Genomic DNA, 15,598 nt, shown 5'->3' with positions numbered 1-15,598 from the left:
GCAAAGCCTGTAATTTTTATCTGCGGGAGATATGGGCAGTACAGACTATCAGTGTGATTAAGCAATGCCCATTTTATTGTGGTGAAGCAAGCCTTTTATAATGCAGGTGAGAATCACATGATATAATCACATGGTATAATTCTTTCTGATTGGACAGTTAGCTTTGCACATGCTCCTTAAGCTTTCTTCTGATTGGATGAAAACTGCCACATCGACATTGTACAAACTTCCTTCTCCGCCCAAACCCACACCCTGAATTGTTTATCTTCCTGGGTTCTTCCTCATTCTTTCAGGGTCATTCCCTCGTCACATCCTTGCCGAAGCTGAGGCTTTACCAGTCTTGCTCATATGCAGGATTGCTCACATGTCCATTTTCTCACAGGGACTCCTTCCGAATCCCCACATATCCCTCTTTTTGTTTTTGAGCAATCCAAACTCCTTGTAAGCCTTTTTGCAACGATTGTCCAAGTCAGGAAATTAAGCATGGCAAAATAATAACAAGCACAATAATCACAATAATTACAGTGATTACTCCTTTTAACAATTTCCTCAACCATCCTATAATGGGGGTACTAACATTCAGATCCACAATTGCTGGGGAACCCTGGATGCAGCGAGGATTTAGAGTGCCCTTCCTCGCAAACCGGAAATCCTACGCGATGCGTCCATCCATAGGTGAGGCATCCAACATCGCTGCAAGCAGGTCCAGCCTCTAAATCAACAGGCCAAAATAACTGGCAATTTTCTTTGAGCGGAAACATCTGATCTCATCCTCCTGTTGGGTTCCACCCAGAGCCTGGCCACCACTCAGGGGGGAAAACCAAGGGAGTTTCTAATAAGGTTAAACAGCTGGCTCCTGAGTGTCCACCAAAAGCTGCCTCTCACGCCTCAGGTGTGGTTGCACACAGCTTGCTGGTAACCACCTGTGGGGACTGTGACCTGTGAAGACACAAGCATAACCTTGTAAGGGAAAGAATGTTGTTTTCGCATAATAAGCCTGATGGGAAGGGCAGGAGCGATTCAGCAAAGCAATCAACAAGAGCAATTCACAACCATTGAAATCCCTGGCCTAGGGCTAGAAGGCAAGTGGTCTTTTTGTCAACTGTGATGACCCAGTACTTGGAACTGGCTTTAGATGGATGCAGATACCGAAAGACTTGGGGCGAACTTTTCCATCTTAGTAGGCTTGCGTGATGAGCTCATGCATATTAACTTCTCCGCCCTGGAGAAAGCCAAGGTTCATTTCCATGAACATGCGACGTATGAACACATACATGAAGGGGCGTATCGGTAGGCGGTTCGGGAAGTCTGTACACCCTGTAGTACTCAGCCAATAAGGAATCAGGGGAGGGAACTGGCGGTTGGGAGAAAGGGATATAAACCATTGCATGATGGCTGGTACGCGCGTCCACCTGATGGGGCGCCCGGTCTTGCAAGAACGTAATAAAGAGTGCTTCACACCGCATCCTGTCTGAGCTATGGATAATTGGCAACTGAGCATTTCTCACAACCTCTTCCCCAGGTTATTAAAGGATATGGTCCTTCCCAGTTACCACTTTCCAGGTTTTTTGCTAACACTTGAGCCTTATGACACTTGAAACACTTAGTTCGAACAAACAGGCTGCACCGATGACTCCACACTCCGCAGCTGCAGCTGGGCTGTGTCTCAACACACAGAAAACAATCACACAAAGAGGCCCCTTACACTTATCACTCACACAACATAAAATGACAAACACTACAAACATCCAAACACCATTAAGAATATATAAAGCCATTGCTAGTTGATTATGTGGTGCGCCCAGAAAATTCCCCCTTCTTAGTTTTTAAATCAAGGCCTTTAGTGCACTGACCATCAGAAAGGTTTAAAGTTAGTCCTTTTAGAATGGACAAGGGACTCCGCATCCCAGTGTCAGCACCTTCTGTAAAAACTGCCGCTTTTGGTGTTCGGGGGAGGCGGGACAGACGATCGCGCGGTGCCAGATGGCCGCAGGCAGTCGCTCCGCGGCGGGGGGGCTCGGGGAGGCCCGGGGCCGCCGACACCAACTCCGCGCTTTAAGAGTGTCTGAAACCAACTTCCAAGTGGTCGCTGATAGCCGTGGTTTCTGCACCATTTAAGTAACCTTCGTACAGAAGTTTCATTATAAGTTATCCCTCTCATAGAGAGTATATGCAGCAGGAGTCTGACAGTGGCCGTCTCCTCTGCGGACTTGCTCTGCCCCATGCTCTTATCTGCGTCCCGCCCACTACTGGAGTCCTATGACTCTTCCGGTTTCTCCTCAGTCGCTTTCCGGTTGGCATCAGATACGCTTCCGCTGTTTCCAGCCCCTGATTGCGCAGTTTTGGGTTTAGCCCCCGCTGCTCGCTGCGGTCCCAGCGGCACGATCGATAAGGCAAACGGATTTTTCGGCTGACCCAGCGTGGCGGGAGCCGCAAGCAGCGTAGAGCACCCCCGGCCCTCGTCGCTCCGGGGCGAGGGGGCCGGACCGTCCCTCTGGCCGTGGCAGTGCAGTAGCGGCGGCAGCGTGGCTGAGAGCTGCAGCGGCATACGCCGCAGCCGTACGCTCACTACTCATCTCCTGTAACGCCTCTCGGATTAATTTCCATAGCGCAGTGTAGCTGTTCACTTCTCTTGCCGACTTTCCTCCATCACTGACCGAGTCCCATAGCTGTTTCCCTGTGGCTTCCCAGGTAGCGGCTTCAAATACACGCCCTGTACTGGGGATAAGTCCCTTCTCTCGGCTCCACTTTAATAAGCCTTCTAACGCGGACTTGTCATATTTTATCCCTCTCACGGAGAGGATATGTTGGAGGAGTTTCACTACTGCTTGCTCATCTCTGGTAAGCGTAGACCCCATTCCTCCCCAGCTACCGCCTCTCGTGGAGCCTTAAAGTTACAGCGCGCTGATTCTCACCTTCAGACACTGGGGCAGCGTCTGGATCAGTTTCGACCGGCTTTCCACCCGTGATTGCACATCACCGAGTCCTCATCAGACTTGTGCTAATCTTCGGGTCTGTCGCGGATGAAAGTATTGACACGGTAATATTTAGTAAGAAATCTAGGTTTATTAATAACTAACAGCAATTTATTATTATAAAATAATTCAGAAATACTAAAAGAAAGAAAAGCGACTTATTCAGATTCTAAAATGACAAGATTCACACTAACTTACTTAACGGTACCTATATATACATATATACATGCATGCACATAACAAAATGGACAAACATACAGAAACAAAGGTGTTTGGATTCAGTAGAATGAACACAGAACGGACATACACACACAGAAACAAGGGTACGTACCCACACACACACACACACAGAGTAAAGAGAAGCTAGCTCAAAGAAAATTTCCCTCTCGAGTTTAGAGCAAATACTCCTAATGCCTTGGCATTCCTCAACGGGCGATAATTGAGACTAGAGCGGGGGACTTCGCCCTGGCCTTCCGTCTGGAGCAGACGACACCTTAAGGGTTTGGTACCTGAGAGGCGTCCCAGCTCAGGGGAGATGCTGGTCACAGGCCCACTGCAATCCAGGAGAGCTCAAAGGGTCTCCCTGGTGGTCGCCATTTATAGGGTCCAAGATAATTGACTTTTGTCAAATACCTTTTGGTGCCTTCCAGCAGTTACACAAGAATTTGATTAATGTGCGACTCTGTTATTGTTCCCATTTGACCCCATCCCAGGCACAGGTGTGCCAGGCCCTTAGGAGTTGATGGGCCATTTTAACCATTTCCGAGCAATCAGGAGGGGCAGGAGCCAGGCTCGTTAACATTGTCAGTCCTTATCTCCACAGACTGGTGTATAGCTCGGGGGATGTGGGTGGAATCGCACCTAGCACCAAGCAGTCCAACAAAGAGGGGCGAGGGGCAGGGGGGTAAGAATTGCACCACCACAGGGTCCCTGTTCGGACACCATATGCAGGAGATATGGACAGTACAGACTATCAGTGTGATTAAGCAATGCCCATTTTATTGTGGTGAAGCAAGCCTTTTATAATGCAGGTGAGAATCACATGATACAATCACATGGTACAATTCTTTCTGATTGGACAGTTAGCTTTGCACATGCTCCTTAAGCTTTCTTCTGATTGGATGAAAACTGCCACATCGACATTGTACAAACTTCCTTCTCCGCCCAAACCCACACCCTGAATTGTTTATCTTCCTGGGTTCTTCCTCATTCTTCCAGGGTCAGTCCCTCATCACATCCTTGCCAAAGCTGAGGCTTTACCAGTCTTGCTCATATGCAGGATTGCTCACACGTCCATTTTCTTGCAGGGACTCCTTCCAAATCCCCACATTTATCTAAAGGATAAATCAGATAAAGCAGATAATTAATCTGCTAGTTGTACGTCATCATCTGAACAGAAGCATCTTGAGCCAATTTAGGGATCTAATTCTGCCCCAGAAGCATGAACCTTACATTGTGGCTGATGCAAAATGAGTAGTATGCTTTTATACTGAAATTACATGAAATGGAGGATGGTGAGAGTCACTGCACTAGTGCTTTAGGAACCAGTGTCGGCCGGTCCCAGGCCTGTACCACTGGCTCCAGAGGGGTGCAGTGGGCACCAAGTTCAGTTTTTGCCTACTTCCCCCCATGTGTTTAGAATAAGAATAATTTAGGCCTCCACTAAGCAAATTAAACTAACCAGCTTCATAAAGGTTTGAACACCTACCATTACACCTCTTGCCTAGGTATGGCCACCGCAGATGTGTTTGGCTGCCTCAGTTGAGGTGAGGAGAGGGAAAGCCGGATTCTCATTTTGAGCAAACAAGTTAAAACTCCTAATTTTTATTGTAATTAAATCATTTTATGAATTGAAAACATCTGCTTAAGAGCATCACCAAGAGGGAAAGAGGAGGTTGCCCTGTTCATTCTTTCCCTCCTCGCAAGTCTGAGGGCTGCCAGAGGTAGGGCAGAAGACCACCCTCACACAGCACAAAAGACAAAAACCTGCGTATGGGACAGGGTCTCCCTATGGCTCGCTGGTGAGTAAAGAAAGCCAAATACTGCTTTAACTAGGGCTGTCCAGTGTTGGTCTACATAACAGTCACTTAATCTCTGTAAAATCCACGGGTTTAAGCAGAAACACTAAATCTCTAGAACCAATTCATCTTTTCAGGCAAAGCACAGCTGAGACTGGGACAGCAAAGAGATAAGCTCACCGGGCTGTGTAATTGCAGCTGAATAATAAGCTGGTTAAAGGAAGGGTTTATTGTAAGGTATCGCTTGTCAAGCTCACAGCCTTGAAGGAGGTTGCTTAGCATGGAACCATGGGTGTGTGACTCTGCAGGCTGTTCTTATCCCCGGGGTGGTATTTGCTCTCACCACAATCATGAAGTGTCTGAGACACTGAGAGAACTGCCTTCGGTCCATGGAAAAATTACTTAAGTAGTGAGAGGGAGATAGACTGCCTTAACAAGAGTATTAACTTTGCTCTCTGCTGGTAACAAAGGAGTCTGCCTAACACAGTCTGTAGACAGGACAAAATCACTATGTTTCTTCAGCTGAATGGCACAAAAATTAAAATCTTTAGTTGCTCTCAAAGTACACATACCTGCAATTTCTTGTAGCAGCCCACGGACATTAAAAATGCTTTTCTTCATAATACCCTGCACACACATAGTAAAGACAGACACAAACACCATGGCGCAGAGGATCGTGATTCCCAAGGCTAGAAAAATAGTGGTTGCCTGCCAGAACCCGCTGGCAATCTCATTGAAGTTTTCAGCATAAGGACCACAAAGTGTGTCTTGTCTGGAAAGCTGCATGTGGGAGATTCTGCTGCAGTGCCTGTAGATGCCCAGCATCAGATGGTAAGGCTCCTGTGACTTCCCCATTCTGTTGTTCATGTCCTCAGAGCTCAAAGGCTTTGCTTTACCAATCAGCCAGTCTTCACTCATGAAAGCAATGAGCTCTGTGAAAGCCACAACAATACTCAGGAGAGTCCATAGCATTGACTGACATGTTACAATGACATGGCACATATTGATGTCCAGTGCTTGTGATCAGTGCAGCTGACAGTCTTAAAATCCAAGCACGAGGGGAAAAAAATTAAATTAAGAAAGAAAAAAGGACCCTAAGAAAGTCACTGTGGCTGCTCTGCTTGCTCTTTCAGCTCTCACAACAGCCAAGATGAAATTTCTCAGAAGAAAAAGTGAATGCCCCAAGTTTTGCAAGCAGTACAGTAATTCGTTCTCTCTGTTTAGTGCCTCCTTTTTTCTTTCTGGGATGCTGATCTCTGAAGTATGCTTTTCTTTCTTAACATTCATACTGGCACATGACACTGCAGGCTGGGGGGGGAGACTGCAAGGACTGCCCACTCTTTGACATCACACATCTACAAGAAAAAAAAAGAGATAACACATCAGCAGTGAGAAAAAAGTTTTCATTTCCATCCCCACAACAAACCAAGATCTTGCGCAGATCCACATCAACATGTAAAAGCTCTAATGAGGGTCTGTCAAACAGGGCCTGCTGGAAACCTCCTGGGTTCGTCCCAAAGGAGCGATTAATTTCCCTCTGCCTGGCAGTATTTCTGGTATCTGCTCTGCCCCTACCCATTGTGGGTGTTTGTCAAGCACTTTGCAAGCAAAGGTCTCAGTAACACCCAGCAGTCCCACCCACTCCTACCACCACACCCCCATCATCTTCTGGTCAAAATTACCAAGGTTGCTGGCAGTTACCCAGCAAAATATTAGTACACATTTAAGCAGTTTCACAGACATGCAGCTCACCAGGCTTGCTGCCCTGCCTTCGGTTCAGGGAGTCAGCATGGCACGCCTTCAGAAAGGAAGCCTGGCACAGCTCCATATGCCACAGGCACCTGAGTGCTGTAGTGCTAGGGCCTGAATAATAGGCCCTGAAACAAAGTTGACCTCTAGATGAACCTCACAACCAAATGTTATCCATTATTAGTATCTCCTAATTAGTAAAATCTGTATTATCATTAGCATTTATTATTAGTATCTGATCATTAATGAAATATGTATGCTCACTAGCGAAAGATGTAGCTTAGACAAAATATCAGTAGTGAGGATGAAATGCTGTGAGAATGTATCCAACTTCCCTTGTTTAGTCTTGTTCAAGGCTGAGAACCCAAGTGTTTGGCCTTGTTAGAAACTCCCTTGGTTCCCCCCTGAGCCCTGGCCAGGCTTTGGGTGGAATCCAACAGGAGGATGAAACCAGATGTTTCCGCTCAAAGAAAGGTGCAAGTCATTCTGGCTTGCTGATTTTTGGGCTATATAAGGCTGGACCCGCTCACAGCGACTTTGGAAGCCTCACCTACGGGTGGACGCACCGCGTAGGATTTCCCACTTGCCGGGACAGGCTCTCCAAATCCTCGCTGTAACCGGGGCTGCCCAGTGACTGCAGATCTGGATGATGGTAATGTATGCAAGTGGTGATGGATCTTTCTTAATCACTATTCTCCCCATCATGTAGTAATGATTAGGTGCATTACCTTGCTTATTCTTATTTTCTATAATTAACTGTATATAGTAATAATTAAGTGTACTGTTCTGTATTTTTCTTATTAGTTATTTTCTGTATTACTTGGTTATATCCTTTAATTATTAACAGTAAAATAAGCCTACTCTTTTCACTCTGGTGTCTGAGTTTAATTGGCATCCTCGATCAGCAAAACAGGTGCAAGGGGCAATGAAGGAACAGCCTTCCAGCTCACAGTGCAAGGAGCTCCTGCAACCTTCTGGTCTTCTCCTGACTGCAGCTGACCCAGCCCCAGCCTCAAGAGGAGGCAAACAGGATTACAGCTTGGGACAGTCCACCCTGCAACATGGTGATACATTGTGCAGAACCAGTGCTGCCCTGGGTTCTGTATCCAGCTTTACGCCAGCATTTCAGAAAAGTGATCCACCCACAGGTATGCCACACCTTATCTTGAAATGATGCTGACCAGCAGCCTCCAGGTGACCTACTCCACTGTAAATACGAATCTGTGGAAAAACATTCCAGTCGCTGCCAAGCAGCCAAGAGCCCTGGTGAGAGGAGTTGCCAGTCAGCCATGAGCTTCCTCACTCCCCTCAATCCCTCTTGTCGTGGTTTAACCCCAGCCAGCAACTAAGCACCACACAGCTGCTTGCTCACTGCTTCCCACTGGGATGGGGAGGAGAATTGGAAAAAAAAGGTAAAACTCATGGGTTGAGAGAAGAATGGTTTAATAACTAAAATAAAATATAATAATAACAATAATAAAATATAATATTAGTAATTGTAAAGTAATAGTAACAGTAATAATAGTAATGAAAAGGAATATAACAAAAAGAGAGAGAGAAATAAAACCCAAGAAAAGACAAATGATGCACAGTGCAATTGCTCACTACTTGCTGACCAATGCCTGAGCAGCGATCCACACCTCCCAGCCAACTCTCCCCAGTTTATGTACTGAGCATGATGTTCTATGGTATGGAATAGCCCTTTGGCTAGTTCGGGTCAGCTGTTCTGGTTATGCTCCCTCACAGCTTCTTGTGCACCTCCTCACTGGCAGAATGTGGGAAACTGAAAAATCCTTAACTTAGGATAAGCGCTACTTAGCAACCACTAAAACATCAGTGTGTTATCAACATTATTCTCACACTGAATCCAAAACACAGCACTGTACCAGCTATTAGGAAGAAAATTAACTCTATCCCAGCCAAAACCAGGACACCCCCCTTCCACAGCCCTCTGCAAGCTGGGACCACAGCAAAATATTCCCCAGGGATTTCCCTGAGCTTTCATGCTGCCTTTGAACAGTAGCTGATGACATTCCTGGTTACACTTATCTTAGCACAAGAGGCAGAGATCTCTATACTTCTAACTTGTATCCAAATATTGGCCTTAAAATAACAAACAGGTCATTGCACATGCCTCTGCACTTGAACTGAAACCACATCACTTGAAAGCGGGGGGGGGGGGGGAGCAGGAAATGCCCTCACATTACCCCGTCAGTGATGAGAATGTAGCACATCCAAATTTTCCTCACAAAAATGATACCAACATTCAACTGGGGAAAAACAGTCGATAACCATATCTGGACCTCACCTCTGCACTGCTGCCAAACACAAAGGGGTCAGCAGATGCCAGAAAAACAGACGACCCTGTTCATGTCTCAATTTTTTTTTTATCATGGAGCTGGTATTTAATTTCCTCGGAGTTTTGAGCCCAGTGGTTGAATCCTAGTCCTATTGAATACAAAGCAAAAAACACACCCACATCTTCAACAGATTAAGAATTATCATCCAGCATTTTCTACTCTCTCCTATACTAGTTGTAGTGAATCATCTGCAAGATTTTATCCGCGTTACTCTTCTTCCTCGTCTAGATATGCAGACTTCTCTGATACTGACAGATACACGGCTTTAAGCTGCCATGCCTACAAGTGAATTTTGTCTCCCTTAGTTCGATGTTACAGCATTGCCTTAAGAAAAGGCAAAACATTTAAGTTGTGCTTTTAGCCGTATGTCCTGGTTTCGGCTGGGATAGTTAATTTTCTTGAGCTGGGAGAGAGCATAGCCAAAGTGCCGGACTCGGATTTCAGCCAGGATAGAGTTAACTTTCCTTGAGCTGGGAGGGGGCACAGCTGGAGGGCCGACCCCGGATTGGCCATTGGAGTATTCCATATTGTGTGACATTATGCTCAGTATATAAAGGAGGTGGGTGCTCTCTCACTTCTGGACGTCGTGGTGGGATCTTCCTTTGGTTGGGAATGCTTCCGGGGTCGGGCTGCATATCAGTTGGCGGGTGGTGAGTAATCGCATTGTGCATTACCCATTTAGACTTCCTATTGTTACTGTTCTTTTGTTGCTATCACTAAATTGTTTCTTATTTCAATTTATGAGATTTTCCTTTTTGTCCCTCCCCTATTTTCCTGGGTGGGGGAAAGGGTGAGCGACCGGCTGCGTGGTGTTCGGCTGCCGACAGAGTTCAAACCATGACAGTCCTTTTTTTGGTACCCACATGGGGCTTGAGGGTTGAAATAACGACAGATCAGATCAGTTTGGCTCCTTAAGATTTTATCACCTCATTTGCTGTATGTAGTCCCCATGCGGCTTCTCACCACCGGTGAGAGTTGGATTAAGATTTTAGTTTTTGCTGTACAATGTAACGCTGATTTATGTCACGATGAAGTTGTTGGTCCTGGGACTATTTACAACTGTGTTTAGGAATTTTGAATATGCTTAGAATATTGACACTAACATGATCATCTTACTGCTAGGAGCCAGTCTGTTCCTGCATGTGGTTCAGGCTTTGTTCAGGATTAAGCAACTATTTAAGAGTATCACCTGGAAATCTACCCCAAGGTTGGAGAATTATTAGTGGCTGGGGGTGTGGAGTAGCATGGGCAAGTACCTAGAACAGTGGGCACCTCCGGTGTATTGGAACTTCACTCCTGAACAGGTGCAGAATCCTGAAGAACTAGCTTACTGAGTGCTATTAAACACTGTTCAGTACCTCCAAAGGAAGAGAAGGGCTCTGGATCTGGTAACAAAATGACAGACCTTGCAGCCACTCCAAAGCCCACCACAGAAACTGAAGCCACTCCAACCCCCGTGACAAGCTCTGCAACCACTCCGATTCTGGCAACGGGTATTGCAGCTAATCCAACCCCTACGACAGGCGCTGCAGCTGAACCAGAGAACCAACCCATGAGGGTGCTAGTTGCTCCCATACATAAGAAGAAATACACAAGAAAATCCCCTCACAGTGTACAGGGTTGTGGTGGTTTAACCTTGGCTAAATGCCAGGTACCCACCAAGTCGCTCTATCACTTCCCCCCCTTTCCCCTTTTTTCTCAACAGGGCAAAGAGGAGAAAGAAAATAAGATAGGGAAAAAAAAACAACCGTTGTGGGTAAAACAACAGCAGTTTTAATATAAGCAAAGTGAAGCAAAGGTCCGTGCGCGGAAGCAAAAAAAAGAAAACAGATTTATTCTCTACTTCCCATGAACAGGCGATGTCGGGCCTTCTCAGGAAGCAGGGCTCCAATACGCGTAGTGGTTGCCTCGGAGGACCAAGGGTGACCCCACCCCCTTCCTCCTTTCTCCCAGCTTTATACTGAGCAGACGTCATATGGTCTGGAATATTCCTTTGGTCAGTTCGGGTCAGCTGTCCTGGTTGTGTCCCCTCCCAAGTTCTTGCCCACCCCGTCCCACTGTGGGGGGGGAAATGTCAGAAAGAGCCTTGGTGCTGTGTAAGCACTACTCAGCAGTAGCCACACCACCAGGGTGCTATCGACACCCTGCCAGCTCCCAGCATAAAACACAGCACCATGAGGGCTGCTACAGGGGAAAACCAATTCGGGCTCAGCCAGACCCGGTACAAGGGTGATGATGAACCAGGCCCATCACAAGAACAGGAGGAGGAGGCAGAACCAGTGATAGTCACCCAATCCTTATCCCTGAGTGAGCTGTGACATGCGAAAGGATTCCAGCCACCATCCAGGTGAGCAACTCGTTACCTGGCTGCTCCGATGCTGGGATAGCGGAGCCAGTAGCATGGAATTAGAGGGTAGGGAGGCCAGGCAGCTGGGATCCCTGTCTAGGGAAAGGGGCATTGACAAGGCAATTGGAAAAAGGACACAAAATCTCAGTCTCTGGAGGCAACTCCTGTCAAGCACGAGGGAGAGGTATCCCTTCAAGGAAGATGTTATATGTCATCCAAGTAAGTGGACCACTATGGAGAGAGGGATCCGATATTTGAGGGAATTAGCCATGCAGGAGATAGTTTACTATGACCCAGACGATGCGTAGCTTCCCACAGATCCAGATGAAGTCCAATACACCCGGCCCACATGGCAGAAGTTTGTACGGAGCACACCCTCATCATATGCCAATGCATTAGCTGTAATGGACTGGAGAGACGAAGAGGGACCAACAGTGGGTGAACTGGCTCGCCAACTACCACAATATGAAGAAAGTCTCTCTTCCCCCCCTTGTCATGGCTGTGGAGAAATTATCTCAAGATTTCCAGCAATTTAAAGAGGACATGTCCTACTCTCCACCTGCACGGACAAGATCTCAGCTATTAGGAGCAGTCGTTTCTCTACTTGAGGAAACCGGTACACACCACGGGGGAAGCTGTGGCATCGCCTGCGTGACTATGGAGAAGACAGGAAGAAATGGGATGGAAAACCCACCTACCGCCTAGAAGAGCGGGTATGTGAGTTGGAAGGAGGAACAACTACAAAACGGGGTTCTTTCAGGAAAAATGCTGCTCCGGTTTCCAGTAATCAAGTGCCCAAACAGAGCAGAAAGGTTGACTTTGCTCCTGATCCTATGAGAAGAACTTCTGATTTGTATTCACAAGAAGTGAGTGATCAAGATGAGACGGAAATCCGTGCACACCACACTAACCCATTTGTCATCAGTGGGTATTATGATCAATATTAGAGGGGCCCTGCCTCCAGCCAGGTGGAGGACAGGGACAACCGAGTTTATTGGACTGTGTGGATTCGATGGCCTGGAACATCTGACCCCCAGCAGTATAAGGCTCGAGTGGACACTGGTGCCCAATGCACCCTAATGCCATCATATTTTAAAGGGGCAGAACCCATTTGTATTTCAGGAGTGACAGGGGGGTCTCAACAGTTGACTGTGTTGGAGGCTGAGGTGAGCCTAACTGGGAATGACTGGCAAAAGCACCCCATTGTGACTGGCCCAGACACTCCATGCATTCTTGGTATAGATTATCTCAGGAGAGGGTATTTTAAGGACCCAAAAGGGTATCAGTGGGCTTTTGGTATAGCTGCCTTGGAAACAGAGGAAATCAAACAGCTGTCTGTGTTACCTGGTCTCTCAGAGGACCCTTCTGTTGTGGGATTGCTGAGGGTTGAAGACCGGGTGTCAATTGCCACTACAACAGTACACTGATGGCAATATCGCATCAACCGAGACTCTGTAATCCCTATCCATGAACTGAGTCGACTAGGGAGCCAAGGAGTCATCAGCAAGACTTGCTCCCCCTTTAACAGCCCCATATGGCCAGTGCGAAAGTCTAATGGAGAGTGGAGACTGACAGTAGACTATCATGGCCTGAATGAAGTCACACCACCACTGAGTGCTGTCATGCCGGACATGATAGAACTAGAGTCAAAGGCTGCCAAGTGGTACACCACAATTCATTTTGCTAACATGTTCTTCTCCATCCCTTTGGAAGCAGAATGCAGGCCACAGTTTTCTTTTACCTGGAGGGGTGTCCAATACACCTGGAATTGAGTGCCTCAGGGGTGGAAACACAGCCCCACCATTTGCCATGGACTGATCCAGACTGCACTGGAACAGGGTGAAGCCCCGGAACACTTAAAGTACATTGATGACATCATTGTATGTGGTAATACAGCAGAAGAAGCTTTTGAGAAAGGGGAGGAAATAATCCAAATCCTTCTAAGAACTGGTTTTGCCATAAAGCGTGGTAAGGTCAAGGGACCTGCACAGGAGATTCAGTTTTTAGGAATAAAATGGCAAGATGAAGGTGATTAATAAAATAACAGCTATGTCCCCATCAACTAGCAAAAAGGAAACACAAGCTTTCTTAGGTGTTGTGGGTTTCTGGAGACTGCACATTCCAAATTACAGTCGGATTGTCAGCCCTCTCTATCAAGTGACCCAGAAAAAGAATGATTTTATATGGGGCCTGGAGCACCAACAAGCTTTTGAACAAATTAAACAGGCAATAGTTCATGCAGTAGCCCTTGGGCCAGTTCGGACAGGACAAGATGTTAAAAATGTGCTCCACACTGCAGCTGGGAAGAATGGCCCTACCTGGAGTCTCTGGCAGAGAGCACCAGGGGAGACTCGGGGATGACCCCTGGAGTTTTGGAGTCAGGGATACAGAGGATCCAAGGCCTGTTATATATAAAAAGAGGTATTGGCAGCATACGAAGGGGTCCAAGCTGCTTCAGAGGTGATTGGGACTGAAGCACAGCTCCTCCTGGCACCCCGACTGCCAGTGCTGGGCTGGATGTTCAAAGGGAGTGTCCCCTCTACACACCATGCAACTGATGCCACGTGGAGTAAATGGGTAGCACTGATCACACAACGGGCTCGAATAGGAAGCCCCAGCTACCCAGGAATACTGGAAGTGATCACAATTTGGCCACGAGGCAAAGATTTCAGAATGTCACCAGAAGAAGAGGTAACACATGCTGAAGGGGCCCCGCCATATAATAAACTACCGAATAATGAGAAGCGATGTGCCCTGTTTACTGACTGGTCCTGTCGTATTGTGGGGAAACATCAAAGATGGAAGGCACCTGTGTGGAGCCCCACACAACAGGTCGCTGAAGCTGCTGAAGGAGAAGGTGAATCAAGTCAGTTCGCAGAGGTGAAAGCCATCCAGTTGGCCTTGGATATCGCTGAGAAAAGTGGCCAGTGCTCTACCTCTATACTGCCTCATGGATGGTGGCAAATGCCCTGTGGGGGTGGTTACAGCAGTGGAAATGGAGCAACTGGCAGCACAGAGGCAAACCCATCTGGGCTGCTGAATTATGGCAAGGTATTGCTGCTCAGGTAGAGAATCTTGTTGTGAAAGTATGTCATGGAGATGCTCATGTACCCAAGAGTCGGGCCACTGAAGAACATCAGAACAACCAACAGGTGGATCAAGCTGCTAAGATTCAGGTGGCTCAAGTAGATCTAGACTGGCAACATAAGGGTGAACAATTTATGGCTCGCTGGGCCCATGACTCCTCAGGCCATCAGGGAAGAGATGCAACATATAGATGGGCTCGTGATTAAGGGGTGGACTTAGCCATGGATGCTATTGCACAGGTTATCCATGAATGTCAGACATGTGCTACGATCAAGCAAGCCAAAAGGTTAAAGCCCATTTGGTATGGAGGATGATGATTAAAATATAAATATGGGGATGCCTGGCAGATTGATTATACCACGCTCCCACAAATTCAGCATGGCAAACACTATGTGCTCACGATGTTGGAAGTAGCCACCACTTGGTTGGAAACCTAGGCCGTGCCCCATGCCACCACCTGGAACACCGTTTTAGGCCTTGAGAAGCAAGTCTTTTGGCAGCATGGCACCCCAGAAAGAATTGAATCGGCTAATGGGACACATTTCCAAAATAATCTCATAGGCACTTAGGCCAAAGAACATGGCATTGAGTGGATATATCACATTCCCCACCACGCACCAGCCTCTGGGAAAAATGAGCAGTACAATGGGTTGCTAAAAACTACACTGAGAGCAATGGGTGGTGGAACTTTCAAACACTGGGACATGCATTTAGCAAAAGCCACCTGGTTAGTCAATACCAGAGGATCTGCCAAGCAAGCTGGCCCTGCTCAATCAAACTTCCTACATACTGTAGATGGGGATAAAGCCCCTGTAGTGCACATTAAAATATGCTGGGGAAGATCATCTGGGTTATTCCTGCACCAGGTAAAGGTAAACCCATGCGTGGGATCACTTTTGCCCAAGGACCTGGGTGCACTTGGTGGGTAATGCAGGAGGACAGAGAAGTCTGATGTGTGCCTCAAGGAGATTTGATTTTAGGAGAAAATAGCCAATGAATTGAACTGTCAAATAACCCTGTTATTGCAATTGGTGCCCCACAACTGAGCCATCTCCGCCTCAT

At 47.1% G+C, this 15,598-nt stretch overlaps 1 pseudogene; it reads right to left on the bottom strand.

The window, feature by feature from the left end:
* LOC141917806 (LHFPL tetraspan subfamily member 2 protein-like) overlaps positions 1-5,995 on the bottom strand; it is a 33,465-nt pseudogene extending 27,470 nt beyond the window's left edge.
* Between the last annotated feature and the right edge of the window lie 9,603 nt (positions 5,996-15,598).

This window comes from Strix aluco, chromosome W (genome assembly GCF_031877795.1).
Source record: "Strix aluco isolate bStrAlu1 chromosome W, bStrAlu1.hap1, whole genome shotgun sequence".
NCBI lineage: Eukaryota > Metazoa > Chordata > Aves > Strigiformes > Strigidae > Strix > Strix aluco.
This window is presented reverse-complemented; position numbering and strand designations above follow the sequence as displayed.